We start from the raw sequence: 25,544 nt of genomic DNA, 5'->3' as shown, positions 1-25,544 counted from the left end.
TCTAGCTCAGGATTCATCTGACTTTAAGTTATACAATATTGAAACACTCAAACAGGATCCTGCTTTTTTATTTCTTTGTGGGGTACAAATTCCTCCTCTTCAGTTTCCTTTATTCATCAATCTCTATTTTAAACACTACCATTTCTTTGTTATGCAAAGGAAATAACATGCAACTTTCTTTCCTTATACATTTAATTTTAGGCACAGAATATAAATTTTAAAAATCAACCTACTTCCATTTGTTTACTTTTACTCACATTTTTCTTTCCTATACAAAGTTTTGGAAGCTGTGCTGGTAGAAAGGGATTAAGAACAACCTGGAATCTAAGAGAAATGTGAGAAAAGTCTGTAGGTGCTTCTTAGTCAAGGACCACTTTGCTGCAAGGAACAGAAGCCCACTTAACCAGACTGAAATAGAAAGGGAGTTTATTGAAAGGACATCATAGGCACTATTGCAGTAGCGAAGTCAGGAAGCTAAGTCCTGCCCAGACACCCATGAAAGGACTTGAATAGGCAAGATATGAACAAAGGCTGTTCCCTCAACCACTAGTGGGCAAATGAACTCTGTCTTCTGCTCCCCTGAGCCATTCTATTTCTTGTCTTAGCTGGCTTATACTATTAACTCATGGCCTGCCAACTCCCCTTAACTTTCTTCCTCACTTGCCTTCCATTTGCTATGGTGGTTACACTAGCTTGACAACATAATCTCCTAGTTTAAGAGCTAAGCGTCTTTCAACTGAACCATTATCAAACTCTGACAAGGTGCAATCTCATTGCTAACACAATGTCTTCACTCCTGGGGCTGGAATTATGAGCTACTTTCTCTGGGTTCTAAGGGTGAGAGAGATTTCCTAAGAAGTGACTATGTTAGAAGAGGTAGAGATTTGGAAATTTTAGCACACAGGGATTAAAAAGATGAAAGCCTAAATTGGAACCCTTTGAAATGGTAAACTTCAATGTACTGGGGTAAAGTCTGTAAGGAGGGAAATTGTGTTTTGTTCCTTAAGTAATGAGGACACATCGATTGGTTTTGGTTTGGGGAGTATGATAAGCAAAATGTCTCTAGAGAGTTTTATGGATAAATTTTATAGTATGAGGGTGTAGAGGTTCGGAATCATAGAGGGGAATGTCATTATTGGATCAAAGATTCTGTGTAAATAATATAACTGTGCAAATTAAGTAAAAGGTGATTTATTTATATGTCCTTACATAAAATGGCTTTTCATGTTTCACTTTTTGCCTCCATGTGGCATAAAATACTTCCCTCCTTCCTTACTCCCTTCCATTTAAGAGAAACCCTGTTGTCCTCCTAATGACTGTAAGTTGCTTGAATCACTTGAGGGATAAGAATATATCTCATCATTTAGCTGTATATTTGTCTACATATTAAGGATGTCTGTATTCTCCAAATAAAGTGTAAATTTTTGGATGTATTGTATTCCTCCTATTTCTGTGTCTTTTCCATCCTTGCATTTAGTGCAGTGTTTGATACAGATCCTTAATAATGACAATTCTCTTTTCAGTTCAGGAATGTCTTGCTTCCACTTAGAAGAATGATTTTCAACTGAAAAAAGAAGACTACATTGTGGCTAACAGGATGTTAGAGTTCTATAAAGATGAGAAAATAGCAAAAGATGAACCATATTCAAGGTTACTGAAAGAACCTCAAAGTATGGTTGTAGGATCTCTCACAGTGTATATCTTTGAGGACCCATGGAGACTGTGAGAAGTGATAAAGAATAGGGGTGGAGAGAGATGATCCTGGGTCAAGTATAAGAAAAATATAAATCTTTGGGGCTGTAGGCACCCAAGTTAAGGCAACCCTTCTCATGTGGAAGAGATATGGGATTTACTTCATGTGGTTCCAGACTGGGGGAAAAACAATGAAAACAAACAAACAAAACTATCATTTAGGAGGATGAATTTAAAGGGAATTGGTTTCAATATTAGGTAAAGAAAAAACTGAAATGAGACATTGGCTTTCAAAATAACTTCTTTTAACAGAAAATATTCATACAGAGGATAATTATTTGAGATGACATAGATTATTTTTTTACTGGGTAAAAAGTTGTATTAAACTCTAAAGACTTTTCCAAATCTAACATTTTATAGTATTATATTTGTTGAGTTGAATTTAGGCCTCACATGCCTTTCAAATATAATTCATAAACATGATAATGTCTATATTCCTTTGGGGAAATTTACTAATCAGGTTGAATAGTTTCTTTTTTGGTGCATTTCTATGATTTTTTTACCTACAAAATTCAGGAACAGACATAAAAATAACATTTTAAATCATCTTGTACCTAGAGAAAAATATTTCTGAGAAGGAAGAAATGACAGGCTTGTTAAGAGGAAGGAAGGCTCCCAAGAAGATTAGCAAGTATGAATCATGCTTCGAGATCAGAAGGGTCAGTTCAATAAGGCAAGCTCTAAAAAGGTCCATTGGTCCGATCCCCAAGAGACAGGTTATGAAATGACTGATGCCAATCAAATCTCAAGTTGAAGGCTCTGTGTGTGTGAGTGCGAGTGAGTGTGCCTGTGTATTTCAACGGTTGAAATGTCAAATCAAAACCAACGTCAGTCATCCCGGTGTCAGTGTGGTGGAGATGGAGTTGACACGTAGCTGGAGACTGGAGAAACTGAAAGGTCTCTTTAAATGTTGAGAATTTGTCTTACACAGCATTGGCAAGCAAGAGAAGATTTAAGGCAAAGTACATAATTCTAGGCACGTTTATAACTGCCGAAGTTTCTATGTTAACGATAGAAGAATAACCGTCTTTTGTAATATTGAACACTGTCCCATGGACAAGCTCTAATTGGAAGCATCTCATTTCTAATTCATTTAAGCCCAGTATTATTGTTTCATCTTTTCATTTTCTGTCTCACAACTCTTTATTATTGACTATTGTCAGTACTTTCTTCTCAAAGTTCCTTAAAGACACAGTTGTCATGTCTTTACATATGGTGTCTTCCATTTCTGAAATGTTCTTATACCTTCCTGTGAGTTATTTATTACAACGTAGAATTTAAAAAATGGAAAATGCCATATTTCTAAAGTGTTGAAGGATCACAACATGCCATATAATAGTACAGAATTCATTCCCACCTGGCAGTCTAGCCTTCTTCCACTTTCTTCCCAGAGTTGTCCCAACCATTCCTGTCCATGACTCTGTTCACTGACCTGCTACTGAAAGACATCCTGGCATTTCTAGAAGGAAGGCAAAACAGTGTAACATATTTTTTTTCTTCAGCAGCTGTGCTGTGACATCAATAAGATATTAATGGTACATAATTTTGTATCTTAGTTCATTTCTTAAGGGTCTCTCATATTTCCCTCTAACATGATACTTTTGTAAAACATCACACTAAATTTAAGCTCAATTTTAAAGTCAACAAGAATTCTATTGTGTTTAAATTATGTAGAGAATGGCAAAGACTTGAAACCTATACCTATTGTCTTCTTTTATTGACTAGGGTTACTTATTTCTTTGGCACTTGAAGGAGCGCAAGTTTCTCAAAGGACAGAGCTGTGACTCACTCGGCTTTTGGGAATAGTACCTTCCACAGTCATAGTGTAAAATGTACTGAGTTATTAATTCATTTTATAAATATTTGAGTCTTAATTAGGATGCAAACACTCTGCTAGGCTCTGGGGGAACAATGTTAAATAGGACAGCCTTATAACTGCCACCCAAGGCAAACAATTTAACATACTGGTTCAAAACAATCTGAATGTAAATACTAGTTCTACTTCTTAGAGTATGTATGAGCTTGAGAAAACTAAATTACTTGCACCTAAGTTTTATCATTTGTTTGTCTTACTTTTATTTTTTAAATCCAAGGAAAACAGAGGAATCTCAGTGTCAGGGAAATATTGAGGAATCATCCAGTAATACAAAGTACTTTGACCAATGCCTGACATAATACATGTTGTTTTTATGATCATGAGGGTCATATTCCAGCTGAAGAATGGATAATTAAAAAGTGACAACATGGGGGCCAGCAGATGGCATACTGGTTATGTTGCTGGACTCCCATGTAGTTGACCACAGTCGGAGTCCCAAACTCGATGATTTAAAGCTTGCACCTGGTGCGTTTGCATGCATGCTCAAGATCCCAAGAGAAGGGACCAGCAGTTAACACAATGGCTATGTTGCTGGACTCCCATGTAGTCAACCGCAGTTTGAGTCCCAGACCTGGTGGCTTAGACTCACGCTGGGTGCGTATGCATGCATGCCCAAGATTCTGAGAGGAGAATGGAGGAGAAGGGATTGTGGCATGGCCATCCTCCTGGGAGGTGATTTCTCACTTTCTGGCTCTCTGTCTCTCTCTTTCCGGTGAGTGCATGCGCCCTACAGCAAAAATCTCTAAAAAAAAAAAAATCCCAAGAGGAGAACGGAGTAGAAAGGATTGTGGTGTGGCCATCCTCCCCAGGGGTGTGATTTCTCATTTCCTGTCTCTGTGTCTCTCCAGTGAGCACACATACCCTATAGCAAAAATCTCTCTCTAAAAAACAAAAAAAGTGACAACATCTAAATGTGGCAAGTGTTATGAGAAAGGAAGTATAGAATACAATGGAAGAACTCCACAGAAGTACCTGATTTGTCTAAGGGTTAAGGGAAGTATCTGCAGGATGTCTCTAGTTTGCTTTGAGACCTGCCTAATGACGAATACATGGTAGTAGTGAGTTTTCATTCCATGTGGGAAATTTATCCAGATTTTAAATTATCCATCACTTTCCCATTTTCCTCTCCTAATTCTTCTGGTAATGACAATGGTTGCCATTTTGACCTTTTATATCCTCCAGAACTTTCTGCTTAACAGCTGATATGCAGTGTCCTCAACATTTGTGTTGTTTAACTCTTGCATGCTTACCTGGATTGATTTTAGTTGATAGTTAAAGTGGTTATAGCCAAGTGTGAGAGAGGCTGCTTTGCAGTCCACGTCTGATGAGGGAAGGGCTGCAAATGAGGAATGGTAGAGTAAGTGTTCCAGATCAGACCAGGGCTGACATAAAGTTATGAAATGGGTGGCATTTGTCTTCAGTGCTCATTATAACTACCTTTCGGCACTTTATGTTAGCCTAAGACCCATTGTCCCTTTGTTTTCCTCTGAGATGTCTTCTGTTATAGAAGATATCAATCTCATAGACTGATTAAAATACAGTTTTTATAAGGTGAGTATATAATTTATTAGCTAATAAGATTTTTAGAGATAAAAGGATTGCTATTAATTATTTCAGAACAATAGACATAAGCCACAAGTGTGTCTTAGGTAACCCAGAACATATGGTTATCCAAAATATTAAAAACATACAGCCTTTTGGAGATATTTCAGTATGCACTTAATAAATGCTGTCTCTACATTTGACCAACTTTTACTTATAAATAAAAAGACCAAGTGAGAAGACCATGATTAACCTGATTAATATATGCTTAGTGATAAAATTTTAGATATCTTAGTTCAGATGAGGAAGATATTTATTGGTAGATCTCATTTCCAGTACCTGTTGAATTATGCACTTTGTAAGTGAATCGAAAGTTGGCCTGTGTATAACCTTTAAGAAACACTAGGGTATGTATGTGTCTATGGGAATACACAGTCAGAAAAGTTTGCAGCTCTTTTTCACTTCAATTCATACACACCCAGACAACCTCACAATTAGGACAAGGATCAAAGCTAAACTATATCCAGTAGTAAATAATTCATAACACTACTTCCTTTTCTCATCTCCCTTGCTTAACCCAAACTGAGACCCATTTTGTGTTCCATTGCTCCTTTGAGAAATAATCACTCACCACCTCAGCCCTTTTCCCAATTTCTGCCTTTCTGACAATGTCCGCTGTTTCAAAATACCTCATTATCTTCCCTCTCCCACTGAGCCTGCAATGCGATGGCATTTGCCTTGCCTGAGGAATGAAGAGACAGTTTTTCCTCTCTCAACAATCCGGTGTGTGGAGATCTGACCAGAGCATTCTCAAGCTGATTCCAAATGCATTCCCTGGAAAGAAGAGAGGGTACTTGCTCATCCCATGGTCATCAAGTGGGGAGAATGTTCTGTCAGGTCTCCTGACAGATTTCCTATTCAAAGATAAAAACTCTGTAGTGCTTAGAAAACCAAGCTATTTCAGGTTGCTTGGTTGTGAGCTGATAAACAAGGCCTGGAGCAAAAGATGCAAAACATTCACACAGACACAGAAACACACACACACACACATACACATGGATACGCATACACATACACATACATGACTCTGGGCAGTTGAAGCTGAAGTGATATATTTAGCAGTCAAGCCACATTGCTTTCTTTCTGACCTGTTGGCTACATATTCAGTTGATAGCTTCCTGCTACCTATCACAAAACAATAAAAATCGTTTAAGAAGACAGCCCAAATTGCTCTAATACTATCTTTAAAGAGAACAAAAATGCAGAAAGTTAGCCTGTAGGGACTTCATTTTTCATAGATATGCAATTTATGGTGTTTAAAATATAAGCTTTTGATTTTAGGTTGAAATGATCTTGTCAAAAAGGTACATGAAAGACATTTATACTAGGCTCTTTTCTACTTAAGGTTATAGATGATCTTTTTCACGTCTTTTATCCCCAGAACACTTGACTGGCATCTGACATCACTTCACTTTGCTAACTGATTCAGGGAAGGTGTTTTCTGTTTTTTCCTTGTTTTCTTCCTACTTTTATTTATTTTTCTTTGGATTATGTAGATATATGGATTTAGGGTGACACCAAAGTGAAGTAAATGAGAGACACTTGTCTCAGACACATTTAAGGGAGCACACACACACAAAAAAAACAACCCATGATAATCAAAATCAATAATATTTTAATAAAATATTTTTAAAAAATCAAAATCAGTGCATGATGAATAAAATATCAAAGTTTAGAGAGAGAATCAATATTATTGAATTTTTTTCTTTTACATCAGGCTCTAATATGGTTACTGATGGCACCAGATGGACTGTACGACAATCACTGGAGAATGAGGTAACATTTTTGAAGCAAGTGCATGTCTATTTCTCCATCCCTTCTGGGAAGAGATTGGCTAAGGACATTATGGATCAAAGTCAACTGAATCCTGAACATTCATTGAGCAACAACTCTTCTTAGTCCATAGATACTATAATCCCATAAAAATGTCCCTGGAGACACAATTTTGAATTAAGTCTAAAAGCAGATATGGGGAAAAGGTAAACCACTTAGATCAGGGATTACACATCTGAGTGAATCTGCTCTCTGTAAAAGGAGAAAGGGAGGAAGAAATGGGGAACTGGACTATGGCAGGGATCAGGCTATTGTGGAAGGTATCATGGTGAAAAGTAAATAGCCCAGTGTTTGAGCACCAGATCCTTGGGGATAATTCTGTTGATTTCATAGCAAAGATGCAGAAATAGGAATCATGAATTACACCAAACTTTGGACAAGTTGAAGAATTTTATTTCTGGAATACTAGCTGTTTGATGTGGACCTGGACCAAAGGCTGCAAGTTAGCCTAGCATTTATTTTTAAATATATTTATTTAACAACAACTCTTTTTTTTTTTTTCCCCCTCATGGTATATTTGGCAATGGTTTAACATACTGGTAGTAGAAAGCATCTACCTTAACTTTCTAGCTTAGCTTTCTCTATATGATTGTGTGGGCAAGACACTCTTAGCTTTCTCTATATGATTGTGTGGGCAAGTTACTCAGTTTTTCTTAGCCTGGAGGCATTGATTAAAAGGATAAGACTTCTGAATAAAACATAGCTAAATGTCAATTGTATACAATATTTATAAAGGGAAGTCACATCTCTGAACTGAGTGCAAATCCAGATACATCTGGATTTTCAGGAAAAGTTTATCAGGAGGGAAAACAATAGCTCCATGGGTCAGGGCAAATGACTGAGTGGACTCTGGAATAATGACCCTAAGCCAATTCCTTAATGAGTGGTACCACTTTCATGTAGAGGGTCATGTGACCAACTCAGATGAAATAAATCCTTTCATTAAAAGATTGGATTCAGGGGAACCAGCAGTTAACGTAATGGCTATGTCACTGGACTCCCACGTAGTCGACCGCAGTTCGTGTCCCGGACCCGGTGACTTAAAAACTCACGCCGGGCGCGTGTGCATACATGCCCAAGATCCCGAGAGGAGAATGGAGGAGAAGGGATTGCGACGTGACCATCCCCCCTGGGGGGTGATTTCTCGCTTTCTGTCTCTATGTCTCTCTCTGTCTGTCTGGCGAGCGCACGCGCCCTACAGTGAAAATCTCTCCAAAAAAAAAAAGATTGGATTCAATGTCATAGGTCATCTTTCGAGCCAGGTTCTTTTGGCCAATGTCACAGGACTTAACCAAAGGAATTATAACTACTTATCAAGTCAAATAAAAATATTTAGCATTGGACTAGATGGTAAAACTTAGTACACACAGTCAGTCCTCTGGTGGCTCAGTAACTAAAAGGATACATATGAGTATTCATCATAGTCTGCTCTTTAGATCTTGCTTACCCTGCATGAAAACTATGAGTGCAGATTTCTATTGAAAAAAAAAAAAAGAGGATTCAGAATTTATATGTGGATTGCTCCATTCATGTTAGCATTTATATGTGGATTGCTCCATTCATATAAGCAGCAGTTGCATTAGGCAAATCGTCAGGATACATACCCTGAACCAGAGTGAAGCATTCGGGAGGAGCCATGTTATTATTTTCTGCATAGTTCCAAGTTATTCAGTTTTAGCAGAACCTCTGAACACATTTCAGTAGTGGGTTATGTGATACAAAACCACATAGATCACAGACATGGGCAAGAGCAGAAACAGACTTTCCTGCCCAGGCTACAAACTCAGCACCTTTCTTTGTGTTTGGTCACCTGCTCACCTCACCTCCTGGGCCTCAGCCTGGCTTTGCCTGTATCAGTTCCCCATCTGCTGCATTTGACTTGGGTCTGATTTCCTTGAATTTTTCTTTTTTTTCCTTTTGGGATCAAAACTATACCTTTCCTTTGTTCTTCTAGGTAACAAAAGCTCCTCTGAAAATTTATTCTGAGCCAAGGTATTCAAGAGATAACTCTTTATAGATTATTATACCCATAGAAATTGTTTGTCTTTGATCAGGGCCATTTAAGGTCTTGTCCTACAGCAGTTAATTTCACGATGCAAATGTTAACTCCTGTGACATGTGAGCATGTGTGGGGGGCTATCTCCTGGGGTGGATGACGCTCTGTGCTGCCTTTCTCCTTATCAGAAACTAAGTATTCATAGCAAGCAAAGATGGCTAGCCTACTCGGTAGCTAAGGACCCAGCTGACCTGGACTTTGTTTTCTTTTCTAAGGGGCAAAATCAGGGAGAGCTTGGCGAAGAGGGGGTTGGGATGGCTGTAGATGTTTGAACTGATTTCCCCTTGCTAGTTAAGAAATCACTCTGGCATAGCTGTTTGCTGCGGTATTTTTCACACTTTATCTAGCATCCTGTGTCTCTGTTGCCTGAAAACTGTATTTATATTTACACTGTGAAGCGTGAATATGCTGCTGTCCTTTGGGGAAAGGGATTCATCAAATAATCCTTTTGCTTGAGTATTATTAAGTGGACCATGGCACTTCCTCTGCTTGTTTTTGCTTGGAGCCCTTGGGACATGTGAGGTGGCCTTGTCCACTTCAATGGGTTTCAGCAGGGTGAGCCAGATTTAAAGAAACATAAATTCAGTTGAGAGAGAAGGTAACATGGCATAACTGAATAATGGGCTTTAATAGGCAAACCAAATAGTTAAATGCAAGATGCTCACTGCATGCTAAAACTTAAGGAATGCATATTCAATGCAATGCATTATTAAATACAACATTGAGCATATGGGTACCCACAATTAATGTATATAAATAGCTGATAAAATTGCTCAGTATTAGAAAGCTAGCGGCAAAAATGACCTCATATGTCAAGCCGACAAGTAGGCAGCTACCATTTTCTTTGTACACCTTACAGATGATAAATTAGTTTTATGGTCTGCATGGGGCTCTTATCACACTACAGCACCAAGTGCATGATAAAGAAAAAAAATGCCTCGGCTCAAAAATCGAACTGGAATTTGGAGTCCCAGCGGAGCTCATTTTTTAAATGTAAAGAATTTTAGCCCGCTTCCTTTGGGGAAGATTTATTGAGGCCAAGAGAAATGTAGATCTTGGTTATGTGTTTTGATTAAAACTTGATTTTTGTTTTTATTGACACCGGGTAGAATGTGAATCCGTCATAACTGGCTGCCTATTGATTGAGAGCAGTTTGGTCCAATGGGCAGAGGACAGGAAAAAGAAAGGGAGCCCTGGCTTTTATTTCCAGCTCTACTACTAACAGGCAGGCCTGACCTTGGATAAAACTTTGTAACTCTTTGCTTGCTCTGCTTGCTCTATTTAATTCCCCTCCAGGCTGGTGAATAGGCTCTATTTTATCCCAAGTCCACAGGACAGAGCTGAGCAGCTACCTCACATAAAATTAGAGGAAATGGACTAATTTGTGCCAGTATCAAATGGGGCAAGCGCTAACTAGATAAACAGCATTGTGTAGTATGTTTGTGTGTTGGGGTGGGAAGGGGAAGCAGTAAGTCTATTTTTAAAAGTCTTCCATGGAAAGAAATCCAGAAAGATATGATGCTCTGCTGTATGCTTTTTTTTTGCTTTCTCAGACTTCGTAAGACTGTTCTCTCTGATAAACACACAAATCTCCTGAACTCCTTTCTTACGATGTGAAATTCAAAATACGTTAAATACTGTGACAAAACTCAGTTTCTGTAATGGGACTGAGATCTGTTTTGCTTTCAAATGGCCTAAGACCCCCATCCCCCAAACCCTGCTCCGTAGGGGTCAGTGTCTTGCCAGCGAAGGATCTCGTTAGCATTATTTTCCTATCAAACCACATCAGTGATCTGTTGTTTCATATCTGAGTCTAGCAGCAGTGTGTATTTGTGATAGGATGCAGTTCTATGCCTTCCGGGTGTGGCTGAAACTTCAGAGGTGATTACATCCCTGTTTTAAGACCAACATTATTCTGAGAGTGTTGTGAGAAAGGGTCCCTTAGAGGTACAAAGAAGATTAGCTTTGAGAAGTGAGCTAAGTGACTCAATCTTTCCCTTTTCTACTTGTCTTTCTCTATACTTGTGCCTTTAACCCCCTTGTCTCCTGGGAAAATGGTCTTTTTTTAAAAATTATTTTTAAAGTCCCTTAATTCCTGTAATTACAAACAATGTTCATCTGTTTTAGCTTCTCACATGGTAACCAGAAAGGATGTGTCTGAACCATCTGTGATCAAGCAGCCTGGTCCTCACTAGGACCAGGAGGAGCTACACTCCAGGAAGTGCTAGGCAGTGGTCCCCAATCTTCCTGGCACCAGAGACCAGCCTTGTGGAAAATAGTCCCTCCACAGAGGGAGGATGGGTTTAGTTCCAGGATGACCCAAACCAGCACATCAACTGTGCACCCCATTTCCACTACCACACTGCAATATACGATAAATATTGTATATTGAATGCAATATACGCCAATGAATGCAATAAACACCACTACCACACTGCAAAATACAATGAAACAATCACACAGCAGTGTTCATATTCCCATGAGCATCCAATACCATTGCTGATCTGAAAGGAGGCAGAGCCCAAGCCGCAATGCCTGTGATGGGGAGAGGCTGCAAGCACAGAGGAAGCCTCACTTGCTTGTCTACCGCTGAACAGGTGGCGAGGTGCCAAGAGGCCACAGACTAGCACCTGTCTGCAGCCAGGAAATTGGGATGCCAGTGTTAAGGACAAAGGAGAAGCAAATGAGATGGACCTGTTTCCTAAGGCATCATCTCTGTGGTCTCAATAAAGCTGCATGCATAGTGCAGTTTGGTGTCTGATTTCCACCTTGATTTCTTGATTTCTGGTGTAAAATGCTCTGGTTTTGTTTGCTTCACAGAGCTATGGGAATGGCATATAGGGGAACTGGTTATTTCCCTAAACTCTAGCAAAGTAAACATTTCTTTCTTGCCCTCATTATTGCTGAGATTTCATACGTACTAATACTTCATTCATCTATGCATTTATTCACTTGGCACATAAACATCAGGCTGTCATTCTATGCCGAGAGTCACTGATGCAACACCCTTCATAGAGCACGTGTGCTCACCAGAGAGACAGAGACACGGAAAGTGAGAAATCATCCCCCTGGGGAGATGATCACACCATAATCCTTTCTCCTCCATTCTCTTCTTGGGATTTTGGGCATGTACACACATGTGCCCTCCGTGAGTTTTAAACCATCCAGCCTGGGATTCAAATCATGGTCAATGACATGGAAGTTCAGGGATGTAACCATTATAACATTTGCTGGTCTCCAGGACCACCATGTCTTTAGGAGCACTTTATACTCTAGCTCTACCAAATATCATCCAGCCCTGGAATGCATCATGTGTTGTCTTGCATGTGAGTTTCTACACATGATGTTTCTTTCAAAATCATCTTGCTCCTCCTTTTCTCTCAGCTTACACCTAGCCATTTTCTACATGTCCATTTAATGAATATTTTCTCCAAAAAGTCTTTCTGAGACCTCTTAGTCTAGGTTGGTTGTTCTTCCATTATCCTGTGTTTTCGTTAAGCTTTATCGCCATGGCAATTTGGTGGCATTCCATTCCCTCTGGTTCCATGAAAATAGAGGCCATCCTTATCGTTGTATCACCAGCATCTACAAAGACCTTGGGCACTTAGAAAACACTGAATAGATACATTTAATTAAATAAATGAAACCGCAGTGATCTCTGTCTCATTTACTGAAGAAGGATCTGAGGCTGGGGTTTTAAACCTATTCTGAGGAAGAGATTTTGCCTATTCTTAACTGTTGAAGCTTAGATGTGCTTGGTTGTGTTGTTTGAGGTGTCAGGGAGCTCAAAGGACTAGGGATCACAAAGAGGTTTTAAATTTACCTAATATTTTAAATGGTGTTACTATTTGTGGGGCCATGCCTGGAATTGATTACAATATGTGTCTGTGTTATGTGTAATTGTATGTTAATATCATTTCTTATACAAGTAGTGCTTAGCACAGGTGTATTAGTCAATGTACTCTCTATGAAATATCTGGATATGGTGAAGAAGAAAGAGCTCGCTAGTCACTCTTCTCTTAAACTATTAGATCTGAGAAAGGCCACACGATACCATATAGGAGCTCATATAGCTCCACATGCCAGTTGTCATTCTCCTTGGCTGGTGACAAACTTATCCTCGCTTAGGGGAAATTAATCTGGATAGCTGATGAGAAGGATGAATAAAGTCATTCTGTAGATTTGCAACTGTAGTCTTTAAAAATAAAGTAGAACTCATGGAGCTGCTAATGTTGGCAGGTTGGTTTACATTGAGGGACACTCAGCACTATGTCTGAATAGAGGAGAAAAACAACAGAATTTCTTTTAAAAATGCTCTGGTTTTGTTTGCTTTAAGTTTCACTTGAGTCTATTAGCAGCAGTAGAGTGGATCTGGAATGGAAAAGAAGCCATGCTCAGAAAAGGGGTCCAGCCTAGCAATTGTTCCAGCCTACTGAGGGACAATCCTCAGCATATGCATAGAGATAATCTTAATCTCAGTTTAGCTCATGGCTCTGTCCCCACCCTCCTAGCAAATACGTGGGCCTTAGAGACTCTTACATAGGGACAAAATGTTTTGTCCTCGTTTGTTGGTAAAGTCACTCCAAAAAGTGCTACCGACAAAAGGGTTAGGGATTGGTTTCTTTGCACAGAGATTCTAAATGAGTACATAGACACACATGCAAAAAAGTGGGATTTATGCCTCTGAATATGGCTTGCAAGGAGGGAGTAAACCTCCTGAATTTAGCAATCAAATTTGTTAAGGCTTCTCTAAAGCCTAAACTTCCAATTAACAAGCAAATCATCATCAGACAGCCAGTGAATGGCAAATTCATTCCATTCAACATCTTTTCAAAAGTGGATTTTGTGCACTTATCTCCATGAAAACCCAGCAGGAAGATTTTCCCTGGGAGTGCTCCTACATCTGCCTGTTTTTAATGACGGTAATGGCAAGCAATATTCTACAATTACTTTGGCGATCTCATTTCAAGCATGCAAATCATATTATTGAAGAGCCCAGCAAAAGCCATTTGTTCCTTGGAACCACCAGATAAGTTTTGTGGGGTGAGCAAATGCCGCTTGGAGAAGGCCGGGCTCAGTGTTTCATAACCATGAATGTGCAGAGGTAGGATTTGCTCAACAAGGTCAGAAAAGACAACCTAAATATGGATGCTGATGGAGAAATAAACAACATTTCATTTAAAATGGAGAAGTGTTTATTTTGGTTTAATACATGAAAGATTAGTTTTGTGACTCATTTATTATTTTAAAATAACATAATTTAAATAAAAATGAATAGAGAAAAAATGCACACTGATGATAAAGTTCATAAAGTCAAAACCAAAACCCTGCTCAAGAGGTCTTCTTTAAGTATTGCACTGGTCCTAATGCCTTTTGCATTTTCTCTACTTCTATCTTACTGATCTAAGCCTTAATAGAGTTAGAAAGGTCAGTTGTATTATCTATATATTTAGAGGCAATATAAATGGAGTAATCTCATAATTCTCCTGCATAAAGACCTTTCAACCTGCCCTCCCACAATAAAGCATGTTCTCACTTCTTTGGATGCGATGGACATCATAATGCTCAGATTCCCCTTTAAAGGATAATTTATCCCAGTTGGGAAAAGTGGTACTGTAAGACTATCCTGTCATCATTCATTTTGGAGATTACCCCAACCTTTCCTTCTTGAGATATCTTGCATCAATGATTAACCAAAAAGGGATGCTAAGTCTGGCCTTCTCACACCAACTCATTCTAACCTCTGAGATGGTATTGCAACTTGAGAACTCTCATTTTCACCCTCCCTGAAAGGGTGGGTTGAGGCCCACATTGAGACCTCATCAAGGCTCAACTTCTCCTTCTGCCCAATCTTGCTTTTTCTCATCTCTTTCACAAGTTCTGTCTGAAAGAACACTCCTTCCTAAAACTCAGGAGGCTAGTATGTTTTTTTTTCAAAAACAACAACATGAGACTTTGGGTAAATCTCCCATTCCTCCATAGACACTTTATTCTTTTAAGATATGTGCTCTGTTAAAATGCTAATACTTGATGCTGTTTAAAAGCCATTTGTACTTCAGTGTGAATGAGTTTCAGATTTTTTTTTTCTATGAGTGTCTTGGATACAGAGTAGAAAACAATACTCATGCAGGACCAGCAGATGGCATAATGGCTATGTCACTGGACTCTCATGTAGTTGACTGTGGTCTGGGTCTCAGACCCGGTGGCTTAAACTCACACTGGGCGTGTGTGTGTGTGTGCCCAAGATCTTGAGAGGAGAATGGAGGAGAAGGGATTGCAGTGTGGCTATTCCCTCTAGGGGGTGATTTTTCACTTTCTGTCTCTGTCTCTCTCTGTCTTTCCAGTGAGCGCACGTGCCCTATAGCAAAAACCTCTCCAAAAAACCCCAAACAAACACACATACAAAAAAAAAAAAAGCAAAACTACACACACACAACAAACAAACAAACAAAAACAATACTCATAGAAGGCAGGGAGAAAATTACAAGTGCATCTGGGCAAAGGCAAAGGATCAGACACCTGGGCATTACAGAGGCCATCTCCAATTGCCCTGTTTCTTTCAGCAATTTTAGTTAACATTTTTAGTAATACATGACACCCTCTTTCAAGAATGAGGCATGGGTGTTTGCCATTTTAAGTGGCCTTCAAGGGCTTAAAGCAATATGCAACTTCACAGACATCTAAGAAGGATGCTGAGGTTCATGTAGGGCAGCGTCTTTCTGAGTTTGGAGCCTCCAGTTAGTTACAAGGATCCAGTAGCAGGAATTTTGAGATCTCTATATTACCATTCGGCCTTGAATGTAATGTGGGTCCTCTGTGTAATTGTTCTGTTTTCCTATTATTGTCAACTAACCTTGCCTCCTTAACACCTACTTTCTCAGTTTCTGATATTTTGCAACTTTACCTTGCTCACAACATCACATGGTCCTGTGTACATTACAGAGTCTTTATAGGTAAACTTTCAAATATAGCTCTCTCCTAACTGCCTGATTCTCTCAAAGAGCATTTGAAAGAAGAATCTGAATCAAGATTAGGGATTCTTGCATTGGTCAACTCACAAACTGGCTGCTATGTGGTCCACTTCTCACCTCAAGGCAGCCAACTGTCTATAAATGACTTAAGGGCTTGGGAGAGCTGTGAGGAATCATTTGATATGAGATGTATTACCTTCGACTTATTTAATCTATGGGATTAAGTGTGAATTTCTATTTAGGCAGGGCTCTAAGCGGGGCATGTACTACCCATGCAGCGCATTATCATTGCTCTTGCCTTTGGAAATTTTGGTCCCAGGAAATGTTTCTTACATGAACATGTAAGCTTTGGTAAATTTCATCATTGTGATGGGGGAGGGGGTGTTAGCTTGCTTTAGATTGACTTCTCTATTTTTGGCTCAAGTATTTTAGCAGAACTATCAGAAAATTAGCCTAAGGAGAGCCTAACTGTACCCAAACTAGATTATTGAGAACAAATTAAGTAACCATGCTTTTTCTTAAAGATCTTATGTTTTCCTGTATAAATGAGATATGCATACATGCAAAATATTGATAAAATGTAGTAGCATTTGTAAGTGTAAAATTCATCTAATACCTTATGCAAGGTTTGGGGGAGTGGGCAATAGTAAATTAATAGGGTGGCTTTTCTTAACTGGGTCACAATTGCAAGGCGAGAGAGTGACTCTTTAGACTGGGGTTATCAGGGAAGATGTGATGCAAAGGTAGAAACTAGGTTTTAATGGAGAGATACATTGTCAGTAAATGATGAACATAGTCTATGGATTTTCTAGACCTGACAAACTATGACTTAAGCCACAGAGGAAGAGAACTTAGCCCATTGCTATAGAATGAGGAAATAAAAGGTAATTATGACAGATAATATCATGAAGAGAAAATCGAGGCCCTTGTGAAATCCCAGTGTTAGCTCTTTCACACTTCTGAAAACCTTTTTTGCAGTAGGTGTTCCTTATCCAGTTTTATCTACTCTGGACACTAAGATCTTGGCTGCAGGCAGAAGAAATGATCCTACTGTTACAGAAAGATCCTTTAATGCCCTTTGGGAAGATACTTTAACTTAGAATTTCCTAAGAACACACATAAGTGAGTATGGAAATAACAGAATATATGCCATAGCATGTGAGCTTATTAATATAGCATTCATTTAAATCAAACAGATTATCATGATGTATACATAGGATATATGATTTCTAGTTTTCTGTCCAGGAATCCAGAAAGAAATTTGTGAAAAATTTCATCCTATTAAAATGAAGGGTATTTTTTTTGTTTATTTGTTTAGTTCTAATTTGAATCTTTCAATGTTCAAGTTCTGTTCATCGTTTTCTGTGCATTTGTCCCATAACAGTTTATATTGGGAATAATTTTCTTTACTGAGGTTCTTGTCTCATTGGAATAAAATACCAATTGCATGTGTGAAAATGCTCAAAGTTGCTTTCAGATGAAGCAAGGCTCAAAAAGGTTTGGGAAAATCGAGGCCCTTGTGAAATCCCAGTGTTAGCTCTTTCACACTTCTGAAAACCTTTTTTGCAGTAGGTGTTCCTTATCCAGTTTTATCTACTCTGGACACTAAGATCTTGGCTGCAGGCAGAAGAAATGATCCTACTGTTACAGAAAGATCCTTTAATGCCCTTTGGGAAGATACTTTAACTTAGAATTTCCTAAGAACACACATAAGTGAGTATGGAAATAACAGAATATATGCCATAGCATGTGAGCTTATTAATATAGCATTCATTTAAATCAAACAGATTATCATGATGTATACATAGGATATATGATTTCTAGTTTTCTGTCCAGGAATCCAGAAAGAAATTTGTGAAAAATTTCATCCTATTAAAATGAAGGGTATTTTTTTGTTTATTTGTTTAGTTCTAATTTGAATCTTTCAATGTTCAAGTTCTGTTCATCGTTTTCTGTGCATTTGTCCCATAACAGTTTATATTGGGAATAATTTTCTTTACTGAGGTTCTTGTCTCATTGGAATAAAATACCAATTGCATGTGTGAAAATGCTCAAAGTTGCTTTCAGATGAAGCAAGGCTCAAAAAGGTTTGGCTCCTTCATGACATGCTCTATAAATGTTTGACATTAGAATATATCTCTTTTTGTTTGTGCAGTACTAAGGGTCATTCATTCGGGTGCCCTGGATTCACTAGGCAGAGGCCTATCTACTTTGTCTATTTGTGCAAATAAAAGGAGGGTGTGCTTATGTTTTTCATCTTTGTAAAAAGAATAACTCAAAGATTGAGGTTCAAGATACTAACAGATTTCAGACGTGGACAGCATCTTTCCTCCTGTGAAAGACAACTAGAAAGGTCTTTGACTACAAGAGCTTAGAATAATTTTTACTGAATTCTTACAGTCCTTATTCCTTAAAAAACAAACAAACAAACACAAACAAAAAAAACTAACACAACCCTCATTTCATGTTTATTGACTTAAATGTAATTTTTATCTGAGGAAATGGGGATTTTCTAAAAGGCAATGGAAAGATTAATTAAGCTTTTTTGAAAAAAAATGTTTATTTATTGAGGTTAAATTTACTTATTAAAGTTAAATATCTTCCATGAGCCAGAGAGAGAGAGAGAGAAATAGCACTCTAACTCTTGACACCACAATCCATCCTTAGCGTCGCTCAGCCCCAGATCATGGGCATACATTTTGTCTGGCATAATCAGAGACATCTCTGTACATGTGGGATCCCATGTGGTTCAGCCTTACATTCACTATATATTGCACCTACAACCACCTTCTAGTCCCCAATTGTTTAAGTTTTCTGTGCTGAGTGCTTCATGAGGATGTATGTATAAAATAGCATGATGTGATAACATAATTATAGCTGATACTAAATAGCACTTCACATGTTTCTGGTTTTGCTTTGAGTATTTTGCTTATTTTATCTCATTTAATCCTTACAACAAATGTATTAAATAGTTATTATTATTATTATTATCTTTATTTTACAGATGAGGAAATAGAAAATACAGCTTAAATTATCATACACAGATTTAAATTCAGGTACTCTGGCACCAGAGAGTATGCTTTTAAACGGGCAAAAGACATCTTAGAAACCACTGAGATATTAATGATATAAAGTAGTGATCGATCATGTATTTGATTTTTCCTTGCAAATCTATATACTGTAGCAAAATAATTCAATAATTTGTTGTAGATGCTTTGCTTTTGGGATACAGGGGCTGTTGGTGTTTCTCTCAGCCACTGTGTCAGCGTTTCAACCTTGCTGACAGCCTGGCCCCCACAGCTGTCCCCAGACACATTAGAATTGCTTACAGCATCTGTCTTCTTGGTCTTTGAGCACCTGAGTTACATTCTGAATGGTCATAAGAGAGACATACAGTAAAACCTCAGTCCCTGACTGTAGCAGAGTTGCCACCATTTCTTAACTGTAGGGAGTCTAGGGAAGTGTTAGTTTCATTTTCTTGATGCAAGTTCCAACAACCCACTGGTCTTTTCTTATTTGCTCTCCTGCTCCATCTCCTGCAAATTTCTATAACACTTCCTCAAAGTACCTGAGGATTAGGAATGAAAGAATTTGGTTGTAGAGGAAAGGTAATTGTGAAGGGATAAGAAAAAATATTTTTGCACTAGCTCCAGAGCCTAAGGCTTAAGGAAGCCAGCTACCGTATGGCTGATTGTGGCTTGAATCTTGACTCTGGTGACGTGAGGAACATTGTGGGCATGTGTGTGTTTGTGCCCCAAATCCCAACAAGGTGGAGAAATAGAGAAGGGAGTACAGCCACATCCCACTGTGTAGTATGTTCTCTCTCCCCCTCTCTCACTCTCCCCATCTCTCTCTGGTGAGCACACGTGCCCTCTGGCAAATTAAAAACAAAAGGATAAATATTCTTGTTTCACTTTTCCTTTCTTTTCAAGGCTTAGAAAAAAGACACGATCCCTTTATCAGATACTACGATGACCTAGTTAAGAAAGAATATATGTAATACTTAAGAACTCTGTGCTTTAGAAGGCACCTCTTTCTGTCTTTAATGGGAACCAATAAATTGAGTCAAAACCATAAAAACAGAGAATGCAATAGACTGATGCTCAGAGACAGCCTGTTCATTAACTCAGGCATGGACTCAGCTGGCCATGTGTGCCGCAAAGTAGGGGTGAATGGAGGGGTGGCCCAACCTTAAGCCCTAACTCCATGAGTACTCATTTACCATCATTAAATGACTTTAGAATGGGATTTTATGACAGTGACTTATAGCTTCTCACTGGCTGTTTTTGGAAATCGTGATGTTGTTGAGTGCTTCATGAGGATGTATGTATAAAATAGCATGATGTGATAACATAATTATAGCTGATACTAAATAGCACTTCACATGTTTCTGGTTTTGCTTTGAGTATTTTGCTTATTTTATCTCATTTAATCCTTACAACAAATGTATTAAATAGTTATTATTATTATTATTATCTTTATTTTACAGATGAGGAAATAGAAAATACAGCTTAAATTATCATACACAGATTTAAATTCAGGTACTCTGGCACCAGAGAGTATGCTTTTAAACGGGCAAAAGACATCTTAGAAACCACTGAGATATTAATGATATAAAGTAGTGATCGATCATGTATTTGATTTTTCCTTGCAAATCTATATACTGTAGCAAAATAATTCAATAATTTGTTGTAGATGCTTTGCTTTTGGGATACAGGGGCTGTTGGTGTTTCTCTCAGCCACTGTGTCAGCGTTTCAACCTTGCTGACAGCCTGGCCCCCACAGCTGTCCCCAGACACATTAGAATTGCTTACAGCATCTGTCTTCTTGGTCTTTGAGCACCTGAGTTACATTCTGAATGGTCATAAGAGAGACATACAGTAAAACCTCAGTCCCTGACTGTAGCAGAGTTGCCACCATTTCTTAACTGTAGGGAGTCTAGGGAAGTGTTAGTTTCATTTTCTTGATGCAAGTTCCAACAACCCACTGGTCTTTTCTTATTTGCTCTCCTGCTCCATCTCCTGCAAATTTCTATAACACTTCCTCAAAGTACCTGAGGATTAGGAATGAAAGAATTTGGTTGTAGAGGAAAGGTAATTGTGAAGGGATAAGAAAAAATATTTTTGCACTAGCTCCAGAGCCTAAGGCTTAAGGAAGCCAGCTACCGTATGGCTGATTGTGGCTTGAATCTTGACTCTGGTGACGTGAGGAACATTGTGGGCATGTGTGTGTTTGTGCCCCAAATCCCAACAAGGTGGAGAAATAGAGAAGGGAGTACAGCCACATCCCACTGTGTAGTATGTTCTCTCTCCCCCTCTCTCACTCTCCCCATCTCTCTCTGGTGAGCACACGTGCCCTCTGGCAAATTAAAAACAAAAGGATAAATATTCTTGTTTCACTTTTCCTTTCTTTTCAAGGCTTAGAAAAAAGACACGATCCCTTTATCAGATACTACGATGACCTAGTTAAGAAAGAATATATGTAATACTTAAGAACTCTGTGCTTTAGAAGGCACCTCTTTCTGTCTTTAATGGGAACCAATAAATTGAGTCAAAACCATAAAAACAGAGAATGCAATAGACTGATGCTCAGAGACAGCCTGTTCATTAACTCAGGCATGGACTCAGCTGGCCATGGGTTACGCAAAGCAGGGGTGAATGGAGGGGTGGCCCAACCTTAAGCCCTAACTCCATGAGTACTCATTTACCATCATTAAATGACTTTAGAATGGGATTTTATGACAGTGACTTATAGCTTCTCACTGGCTGTTTTTGGAAATCGTGATGTTGTAGGACTACCACCTCTAACTGAACTTTTCACCTTATGGAACTGACATTAATTTGGGAACTGACTTTAATTTGGTCATACTGTGCCCTGATACAAAATACAAGGAGCCTTCTAAAAGTTCATGAAAAAAGTAGAATTAAATTACCAGTTCATTTTCATACAAAAATTTTAAAAAATCTATGCATGTATTTTTTCATTTTACGTATTTTCCATAAACTTTTTGAAGATGTTCTCTTACACATATTAATTGTCTTTTTCTTCTTATTCTGTAACTCCTATAGTCAGGAACTTATCCATCTTTTACACTCCTTTAGGTTGGGGAAATTATAATATCTTATCAGAAGCTACTATAAAAGATATGAAACTCCAGGGAGAGTATAAAGTAGAAAGACAAAAAAAAAAATCAAACTATTTAGCTAAACCAGAGAGGAGAATTTGAACAAGTTACCACATTAGGGAGGTAGAAATACACATTGATAGGCAGCTTTTAGGGCTCAGGAGGCAAGTAGTCGGAGTGCACACTTGGACAGTAAATGAATTTCTGACTATAGCTGGCCTTTGTCTATTATGCAGAGAAGGGAACAAAGCATGCTGGACATTTTAAAAGACTAAGAAAGGTGGAATTATTTCTCCAAAATTAGTCCCTTTTCTTTAATTTCCAATATTTGATATTATTCAGTTTGCCTTTATTATTTTTCATATCTACATATTCCGGTTCCCTATTTCATTGTAAGCTCCTGGAGGGCAGGAGTCTTATCTAAATCTTCTTTGTATTGCACACAACTCGGGAAAATTGTCTTTTTTCTTTTTTTTTTAGACTATTTTGCCTTAGGGTGTATGTGCTCACTGGCAAAAGAGAGACACAGAGTCAATGAGAGGGAATGGGAGGAATCACTCCCCAGGGGGAGGACCATCCCACAATCCCTTCTTCTCCATTCTCCTCCCTTTTCCTTGGTCACGCATGCACAGATGCCCGGCTTGAGTTTCAGCCATCTGAGACTAAAACTATGGTTGGCCATGGGAGAGTCCAGTGACATAAGCCCTACGCCATCTGCAGGCCTCTGGAAAATTGTCTTATACACTCCAAGGTGAATATTTATGATGGATTGATCAAGACAGATCATTAAGACACACTGCTGTGAGCTGTCACTCGCTGCTTTGAACAGATGGAAGTGAATTTGCTCACTTCATGCAGATATAGAACAAGAACTATCCCAGGCATAGATTTAAGGAGAGCCATTAGAACTTGAACTCTCCATTATGATCACCTTAGTTCATAAAATGGAACTGCCTCTCTTAGGTGGCACCAAGGAGCCATACCAGAGAGAAGACCCCTGGGTCATTACCATTAGAGTACGGTGAATTATCTCCAAAGTTAAGTCTATATAATTAGTGGAGGTTTTCATGACTACCCAAAATCTGTTGGCAAATATCTCTAATTTCTAGTCAAACCAGAATCATAAAGTGGATAATTCAAGCTGAAAAGTTCATTAGTTGGAGTAAGTTTTCTAATTTATCTATTATGCTACGAACTAGGTAACTGCTTTTATATCCACATAGTATTTGAGGTCTTTACTAAATACTTTTAAATTTTATTATTAATAAATTCAGTCAATATTGCTACATATTTGATTTCATGTCATGTAATTCAAACCACTTAAACCTCTCATTTTGGCTTTTGATTATACATAATTACATCTGTGGGTTTTTTTCTTATCTTATAAATTATAGTAGATAGCAAGTACTACATCTTATGTGTATTTTATATCTCCAGCATCATTTAACACAGAGGTTAAGTACAGTAAGTGTTCAACGTATAGTTTTTTAATTCAAGTTAATAGTAAATATGTGAATCTTTACATATACTTTGAAGTATATGCAACTGAATTGAGATGCACTGAATTGAGATGTCCTGTTTGATTGCAAGCTCTTTAAGGACTCTACATCTAGTCAGATATAATCCTTAATTCCTAAGCAATGTTATTCAAGCATTATTTGTTTATTAATATGCAGACTATGATAACTTTTTTTTTTTTTTTTTTGGTTTGGCAGAGGACAAACACTTATCGAAGAGTGAGAGAGAGAGAAAGTGAGAAAGAACCCCTATCTCCCATGGTGGATGGCCATGGTACATTCTCTTCTCCTCTACTTTTGTCTTGTGTCAGGATTTGGGGATATGCAAGTACTTGCATCTGGTGTGTTTCTCAAATCACTGCATCTAGGACTTGAACCATGTAGTTAGCCATATGAAAGCCAGTTGTCTTAACCACCATGCCACTGACTGGCCCACCATGGTTTGTTTTTAAGATGAGGTACGGGGCAGAGAGAACATACTGAATGTAATGAATTAATAAATAATGAAATAGCCTCCTTTAATAGGCTATATTTGGCTCATTGATCTTTAATGTTAACCTCAAAATACAAATGTTACAGAGTTCAGGAAGTGTCAATGGACTGAAGGGGCCTCTCGCCAGTTGGTTGTCAATTCATCAGTGTCAAGTCTTTATCTTCTAGAAACCATCATTCTACTCTTTACTTCTATGAGGTTGACCTTTTTAGAGATGGGGAAGTGGGGAGATGTCAGAGAGTACAAACTTCCAATTATAAGATGAGCAAGTTCTGCAGCTCTAATGTATGGCATGAAGGGTGATGGGATGATGAATGTGTTTATTTGGTTGTGTAATCATTACATAATATATGCATATATCAAGTCATGTCATTGTACACCTGTGTCAATTAAATATATTTTAAAAAACCAAATAAAAGTAATTCTGATTTAAATACCATATAGGAGATCATTCCCATGTATTGGGTCATTAGAAAACATATATGTTTTTCTATGCAAAAATGCATCATGATTAATCTGACGACCCATTATTTTGAGTGATGGTTGTCCTAGATAGAATGGATACTCCATATTTATACAATGAAATTCAATTATTTTTCTCACTCTTTAAAATGCTCTTTGGAGTTGAGTAAAGAGTCATCCATTAAAAACAAAACAACTGTAATCAGTTTTTTCCTTCTTATGACCACCTGATGGTCTGAACTTCTAGCTAGAATGTGTGCATATGCAGGAGGGGGCTGTGGTATGTCACAGTCATCATTTTAAAGTCAACCTTGTAAGTATTGCTGCCAAATTGCCATTTCTCTCAACCTAGTAAACATTTATTTAGAACAATGAAAATAATACAAGTATGTGTGTTATGCATTTTCATTTCCATTGACATGTTCTGAAATTAAATGTAAGAAAGTCCCAAAGAAAGAATCATTATGCTTGCTTTCTTCTTCATATATAGGATGAAGTGTGTGTTAATACCATGTTGACTGCCCTGGCCACTGATGTTCCAGAAATCTCCAGTACATGACAGAATAGAAACAGAGTCCAAGTGTTGATAAAATTAGGCTTCTTCTATCCTTTAGATTTTACTTAGTTCTCTCACTCAGTTGTAGACTCCTTGACTGACTTTCCTTTCTATGCTCAAGTGTTCCGAAGCAGACATTAAAGCAAACTATTAATACTTAGTTTTGAAATCCAAACTTTTCTACATCTCCCAAACGTGGCTCAGTAAGGTCAGCGCTAGGGCATCAGGGCACAGCTCCTCCCAAACATGGCTATTGTGTGCCTCAGTTTCCCTAGAGTGAAGATTTTAAATTCCTCAAAGCT

Source organism: Tupaia chinensis, unplaced genomic scaffold (assembly GCF_000334495.1).
Source record: "Tupaia chinensis unplaced genomic scaffold, TupChi_1.0 Scaffold000119_1, whole genome shotgun sequence".
NCBI lineage: Eukaryota > Metazoa > Chordata > Mammalia > Scandentia > Tupaiidae > Tupaia > Tupaia belangeri.
Note: the sequence above shows the minus strand (reverse complement) of the source record.